The sequence below is a fragment of the Chinchilla lanigera genome, unplaced genomic scaffold, assembly GCF_000276665.1.
Source record: "Chinchilla lanigera isolate Chin_1 unplaced genomic scaffold, ChiLan1.0 scaffold00057, whole genome shotgun sequence".
NCBI lineage: Eukaryota > Metazoa > Chordata > Mammalia > Rodentia > Chinchillidae > Chinchilla > Chinchilla lanigera.
The window spans coordinates 4090675-4097411 of NW_004955458.1; positions in this window are offsets into that span (position 1 = coordinate 4090675).

The window sequence follows — 6737 nt, forward strand, 5'->3', positions numbered from 1 at the left end:
TTCCCCATGAGACGCAGAACTTGTTCGTCCGGGAGAGGATACGAGCTTGAGAAAGGTTAGACCTAAGAAGTCTTTTTCCTAGCTGTAACTGCTGAGCCTGTGGAAAACAAACGAACAAACAAAGCACCTCGGACACTAGGACCCAGAGGCGGTGCCCGCTGAGGTCGGCGCTGGGCACCTCCTCCGGCGGCGTCAGAGCGGCGGCTCCCTCTTCCCCGCAGGCCCCGCCCCGCGGGCTCCGGCTCCCTTTCCCTCCCTCCGCCCTCCCTCCTTCCCTCCCTCTCCCCCTCTCTTCTCCCTCTCCCTCTCCCGTCCTCTTCCCCTCCCTGTCCTCCCTCTCCTCTCTCAGCTCCCTGACATTAAAGAGAAAATGCTGCTCTCAGTGACGTCCAGGCCTGGGATTTCGACTTTGGGCTATAACAAGAACAACAAGAAGGTAGAGTCGCGCCGTTCTGGCCGCCCGCTGCTTCCTTTCCGGGGTCCGGGAGCGCCCTCGGTCCGCGCGGTCCCTTAGGAGGGGACGGGACTCCTCCTGCGCGCTCGGTCTCCGCGCCTCGCCCTGCTCAGCACTTCTCCGGTGCTTGTTCCCGCCGGCTCTGCAGTTAAGGAACTTCAGTCTCTCCGCGAGGCCGAGGAGGCGGGGGCTTGCGAGCGAGTCAGACTTTGCATCGCCGTCCTCGGCGAGGAAGCTGGCCGGGTCCCTGCTGGCGGACCGATCCCCTGGGGAGAAGACCCTCGCAGACCCCTCTCCCCCGGGCACCCCGCGAGGACTGTTCCGTCTTTCTCAGCAGCTGCCTGCCGGCCCCCTCTGCCTGCCTCCTTGCTCCGCGGGTTAGCTGAGAGCGCAGGTAGCCGGGGACAGCGCGCGGCTCCTCCCGACCTGGGCGCGCAGCGCCTGGAGAAGGAGCCTTGGGGAGGCCGTGCCTTGGGGTGAAGTTAGGAGAAGGCTCTGTGGTTCTGTGGGTCTCGCTTCTGAGCTGATCCTCCGAGTTCCGCAGACGGCCAGGCGTAGCAGGGACCCTTGGAGTCTCTGCGTTTAACCCACGCTGCCGGAGTTGTGCTGTGGTTGGGTAGAGGGGCTGCTAGGGAGAGGGGGACAGTCCCGTCCGCGTTTGCCAGGGGTCATCTTGGGAAGGTCTTCGGCATTTCAGGACAGACAGTCCTGATTCAGAGGAACTTCGCACTGTAGCATGAGGGCTCCATTCGCTCTCTGGGTGTTATAGTTGTTCTTTGAAGAAAAACATGTTGTAGATATTTAGGGATTTTTGTTTTTTTTTTTTGCTTCTGTAATGGAAAGTTAGAGGGTAGGGTAAGATTCCTCCCACTTTCCCATGTAGGGAGGGAGGCCAGTACAGGTAGATCTAGGTACAAGCATCTGACCAGGGCAGTGGGTGAACGTTTACAGACGCAAAACACGAGTGTTAGTTCATGGGTGTTAGCTTGTGTGCTATTCATTCTATGCCCTTAAGAACGAAATATTCCTATACATTTGTTGGTTATTAATATGTGCATGTATGTACTTGTTCGGATATCCTCTATCAAATATAATGTGTATATGATTATATATTATACATGTATATTTGAAAGGGGACATTTGATCTGTGTTTATTCTCTTCAGATCTAGGTAGTACTGTACTCTATAGGTTCTCTTCCTTATTGTTTCCCTCCAGCTTGCTTTCTTTTTTTTTTGACTTTTTGAGACAGGGTCTCACTATGCAGTTCAGGCTGGCCTCGAGCTCACTTTGTAGTCCAGGCTGGCCTCGAACTCGCAACAATCCTCCTGCCTCAGCCTCCTGAATGCTGGGATTACAGGTGTGCGCCACCACGCCTGGCTCCAGCTTTCTCAGGTCACCTACAACCCATTAAAATAAAGTAAAACAGCCGGGGACATAGCTCAGTGGCCCAAGCATCAGCCTGGCAAACGCAGGATCCTGAGTTCGATCGTCGGTACCCCCCCAAAATAAAATAAAATAAAACAAAGTATAATCAAATCAAAATAAAGTAAAATCCCCCAAATTCAGTTTTTCCCTATTGTAGGGTTTCACGTATTTGAAGATGTCTAAAATTCTCTTTTCTCAGCTCTCTGCTCCCTCTCCTCTCTCGGTGTGGGAAATACTTAACCAACTTCTAAATCTAGTTTAGTTTTGGGGATGAATCGTATGGTTGTGGATTTGGGTTCAAATCGCAGATCTCTTCCTCATAACTTGTAGGATTTGAGGAGCAGTTCCTGAAACTCTGGCCCTGTAGGCAGGGCAGGGGAGGAAGCAGATGTAGCAGTCCGACTGTGTTAAGGATTCTTTGGGTCCTTACAGGTCACTGTTACATCTCAGGACGCTGTGTGTACGGTCCCTGTGTGTACACAGGGCTCTGAATGTGGATGTATTGAGACTAATGCATCATTATAATGTTCTTTGTCTTGACATTGACATATGGGGCTTAATATATTTGTCGCTCTGTTTGGAGAAGAGTATTCTAATGTACTTACTTATGTCCTTTGTACAGTTTTTACCTAAGGCTAAAATTTTAAGATGACTTCTGTTAGTTTTTAGTGATAAATATAAGACATACCCATTTTAAAAATTAAGCATAAAGAAGTTTAGAAAATAAAGTTCTGTTTGTGTTCTGTAGTACTTTCCTCAGATTCTCCTCCTCAAGGACAATGACTGGTAGTACTTTGGTATATGTGTCCTTATACATTTTTTAATAATGCCACCAAGATGGAGTTTTAATTTTGACAGTGGTTAATTTGCCATTTCTAGTACAAGGTCAATTTTAGCCTCCCCACCAGGTGTGGTGGCGCACGCCTATAATCCCAGCACTCGGGAGGCTGAGGCAGGGGGATTGCTGTGAGTTCAAGACCAGCCTGGGCTACAAAGTGAGCTCAAGGCCAGCCTGAGCTGCATAGCGAGACCCTGTCTCAAAAAGACAAAAAACCCCAAAACAACAGCAAAAAGCCGTGGAAATAGAGCTGGAGGTGTAGCTTAGCGGCAGAGCCCAGGCTTACTGTGCCCAGGGCTGTACATTCTACCTCAGCATCATCTTTCCTCCTTGGAGAGGAAACTAAAATAAGAAACAATCAAGTTACGCATACCTGCCACTTTCTTTAAATAAGGGGAGTTTTTACATCATAGTTTACCGTTGGCTTACTCATCACCTCTAGTTTGTGGGATAAAAAATAATGGCTGGTGACGTCAGCGTGAAGAACTGTTGCACCCCGCGGGGCGACTTGCCTGTCTGAAAGTGTACTAGTTTATTTACGTGACTCTGACAAGTAGCGTATTTTGAAACACACCTGCATACTTCACCTATGGGGAAAGTGGTTCCTGAAAAGCTCAGGATGATCCCAGATCTCTTGTTCTCTTCCTGGCTGCTGGTAAAATAGCCGTGCAGTCAGCAAGTGTGTAATGCCTCGTAAGGACAGGTTCCTTCTTGGGATGTCATGTTCAATTTCCATTCATTTCTTTGAAATTAAAGTAGTTTCAGAAGAGGGAAATGGGGGTCTTAGAGAGGAATTCTGCAAGATAATTTAATGTATCTTTTTTTTTTTTGGTTTTTCTCTGGTACCAGGAACCGAACTCACGACCTTGCGCTTGCCAGGCAGGCGCTTTTGCCGCTGAGCTAAATCCCCAGGCCCGATTTAATGTATCTTTGAGGAGCGTTATTTTAATGGCCTTCAGGGCTCGTGGGTAGTTAACAGACAGACTGAAGCAGAAAGATTCGTTCTTCGGCCTCTGTTTCTGAAATGTTTGAAGAAACTGCCTGGGTAGTGAGACTGAAAGAGGAAGTGTTTGGGACCAGCGGAATTCCCTGCTTGGAAAGGGCCCTCCCCTGCCTCCCCTGACGTCAGCGCCCAGGCATGTGCGAGTGCAGTTTAACTCCTCATAGCATCAACAACCATTTCCTTTGGAAAAAAGAAAAGGGGCTGCGTTTCACTCGGGAGAATTTGTCTTTCCCACGTCTTTTGCGTAGATTTCCATTTTTTTCTTGCTGTTAATATATTGTGGACCTTTGTAGGGGCTGGTGGCCGTGATGAAACTTCAGACATAACACTATTGCCAGGCGTGGTAACACCTGTAATCCCAGCACTCGGGAGGCTGAGGCAGGAGGATCCTTGTGAGTTCAAGACCAGCCTGGGCTACAGAGTGAGCTCAAGGCTGGCCTGAACTGCATACTGAGATCCTGTGTGAAAAAGACCAAAAAACAAACAAACAAACAAGCAAGCAAAACACTATCATCATTCATACTTAAGGGGAGAATTTTCTGTATGTGAGTGTGTGTTTACTATACTTCTGTCCAGCTTCCAGCCAATCAGATGTAATAGAACTGTGTACCAAGAACATTTAAATCTAAACTCTCTTGCCTGGACAGCTTTTTTGTTTTTTTTTTTTTTTTAAATGTGATCTCACTATGTTGTCCAGGCTGGCCCTGAGTTCCTGAATTCAGGAAATCTCCCTGCCTCAGCTTCCTGAAGAGCTGGAACTGGAGTCATGGAGCGCCTTGCCCAGTTTAGAATAGCTATTAGATCTGTTATCCTTGAGGTTAACTCAAATGGTTAAAGTGATAATATATTAGCATTAACCCCACCTTCTCATTTTTAGCATTATTACCTTATTTTGTTTTGTTTTTTATGTTTTTATTTTTCTTTCGGTTCCAGATTTTATTTATTTATTTATTTTTTTGGGTGGGTACCGGGGATCAAACTCAGGAACTTGAGCTTGCCAGGCAGGCGCTTATGCCACTGAGCTATATCCCCAGCCCAATATTACCTTATTTTATGCTCTCGATTTTGACTGTACATCAGGGTTTTTTTCCTCCCAGTATTGGGGGGGGATTGAACCCAGAAGCACTCTACCCCAGCCCTTTACGTTTTTTTGTTTTTAGCCGGGATGTCACTAATTAGCCCATGCTGGCCTCAAAGAGCCTTTGATTTTGTGCATATAGAGACAAAAAAAAGAAAAAAAGAAAAAAGAAAAAAAGAAAAAGAAAGACAGGTAACAATGTGGAGTACTTGGAACTTTCAAACATGTTAGTGGCAATGGGAAAATGGTAGAGTACGTTACACAGCAGTTTGGCCGTGCCTTAAAAGGTTACATGGACCCAGGAATTCTCCTCTTAGATACATATCGAGGAGAAATGAAAACACATGTCCACACAGAAACCTGCGCATGAATATTCATAGCAGCCTCGCTCACTGCAACTCCAAAGCGGAGACAAACCAAATTTCTGTCCCCTGATGATTGGAGAAATACAATGCAGAGGAATGCTGTTCTGCAGAAAAAGGAATGGAGTACTGAGACCTGCTGCTGAGTGAGAGAACCTTGAAAATGTCCTGGGCTGGGCTTGTAGCTCGGTGGTAGAGCACGGCCTAGCTCGCCTGAGGCCCAGGGTTGTGAGGCCCAGGTTGGATCCTCAGTACGGGAAAACAAAAGCAAAAACAAAGCATTATGCTAGTGAAAGAAGCTGAGCATAAGAGCTGCATATTGGGGCTGGGGATTTAGCTCAGCGGCACAGCGCCTACCTGGCAAGGGCAAGGTGGTGAGTTCGATTCCTGGTACCGGAAGAAAAGCAAAACAAACAAACAAACAAACAGATAAAAGCTGCATATTATATGACTCCACTTACAGGAAATGTCCAGGATAGGCAAATCCATGCGGACAGAAATTAAATCAGTGGTTGCCTGGGGCACAGGTGGGGGAGGAGACTGGGGGGAGGGGTTGTAAGTGACTGATAATGAGTATTGAGTTTCTTTTCAAAGTAGTGAAAATGTTCTAAAATTGATTGTGGTTATGGATGCACAAGTTTGTGATTTAAATATCACTGAATTTATGCTTTATACGAATGAGTTGCCTGGTATGAATTATGTCTTAGTGATGTTATAAAAAATTGGGGGAACTGAAAAATGAGATAAGAGCTGGAGATGAATGGAGTGGTCTTTTTTTTTTTTAAATGGTTCTGAGGCTGGGCGTGGTGGCGCATACCTGTAATCCCAGCACTCAGGAGGCTGAGGCAGGAGGATCGTTGTGAGTTCAAAGCCAGCCTGAGCTACAAAGTGAGCTCCAGGCTAGCCTGAACTGCACAGGAAGACCCTGTCTCAAAAAGTCAGAAAATAAAATAAAACAAAGTAAATGATCCTGGGGATGGAACCCAGGTATGCTAGGCAAGCACTCAATCACTGATCTACATCTCCAGCTCTGAGACAACTTTTTAAAAGGTAGGAAGTGTCTCAGTGTAAAGAGAACCATAACCAGCTACCTGAGACTCACTCTGGATGTGTATTCAGAGCCCTCCCGGTCCCTGATCTTTGTCTTGTTGCTCGGTCAGGGACAGCCTTTCAGTTCCCTCACTCTTGCACATTTGCCGCAGGCCCTGGGCCGAGGCATGACTGTAGCCTCCCAAGAACGCAACAGTATTCCCTGTGATCCCACAGCACCCTGGAGACTTGCGGTAGGAGGATTGAAAGTTCAAACCAGCCTGTACAATTTAGCTACTGATCAAAATCCTGTCTCAAAGTGATAAAAGGGCTGGGGGTGAAGGCCTTTCATTCAGCATCCAAAAAAAAAAGTCAAACTGCGTGTAGTGGTGCATACCTGGGAGGCTGAAGCAGAATGATCCCCCCGGTTGGAGCCCAGTTTGTTTCTTTGTTTGCTTACTTATTTATTTACTTATTTTCTTTTTGAGACAGGTCTTACTTTGCCTTCAGGCTGGTTTTGAGCTCATTTTGTAGCCCAGGCTGGTCT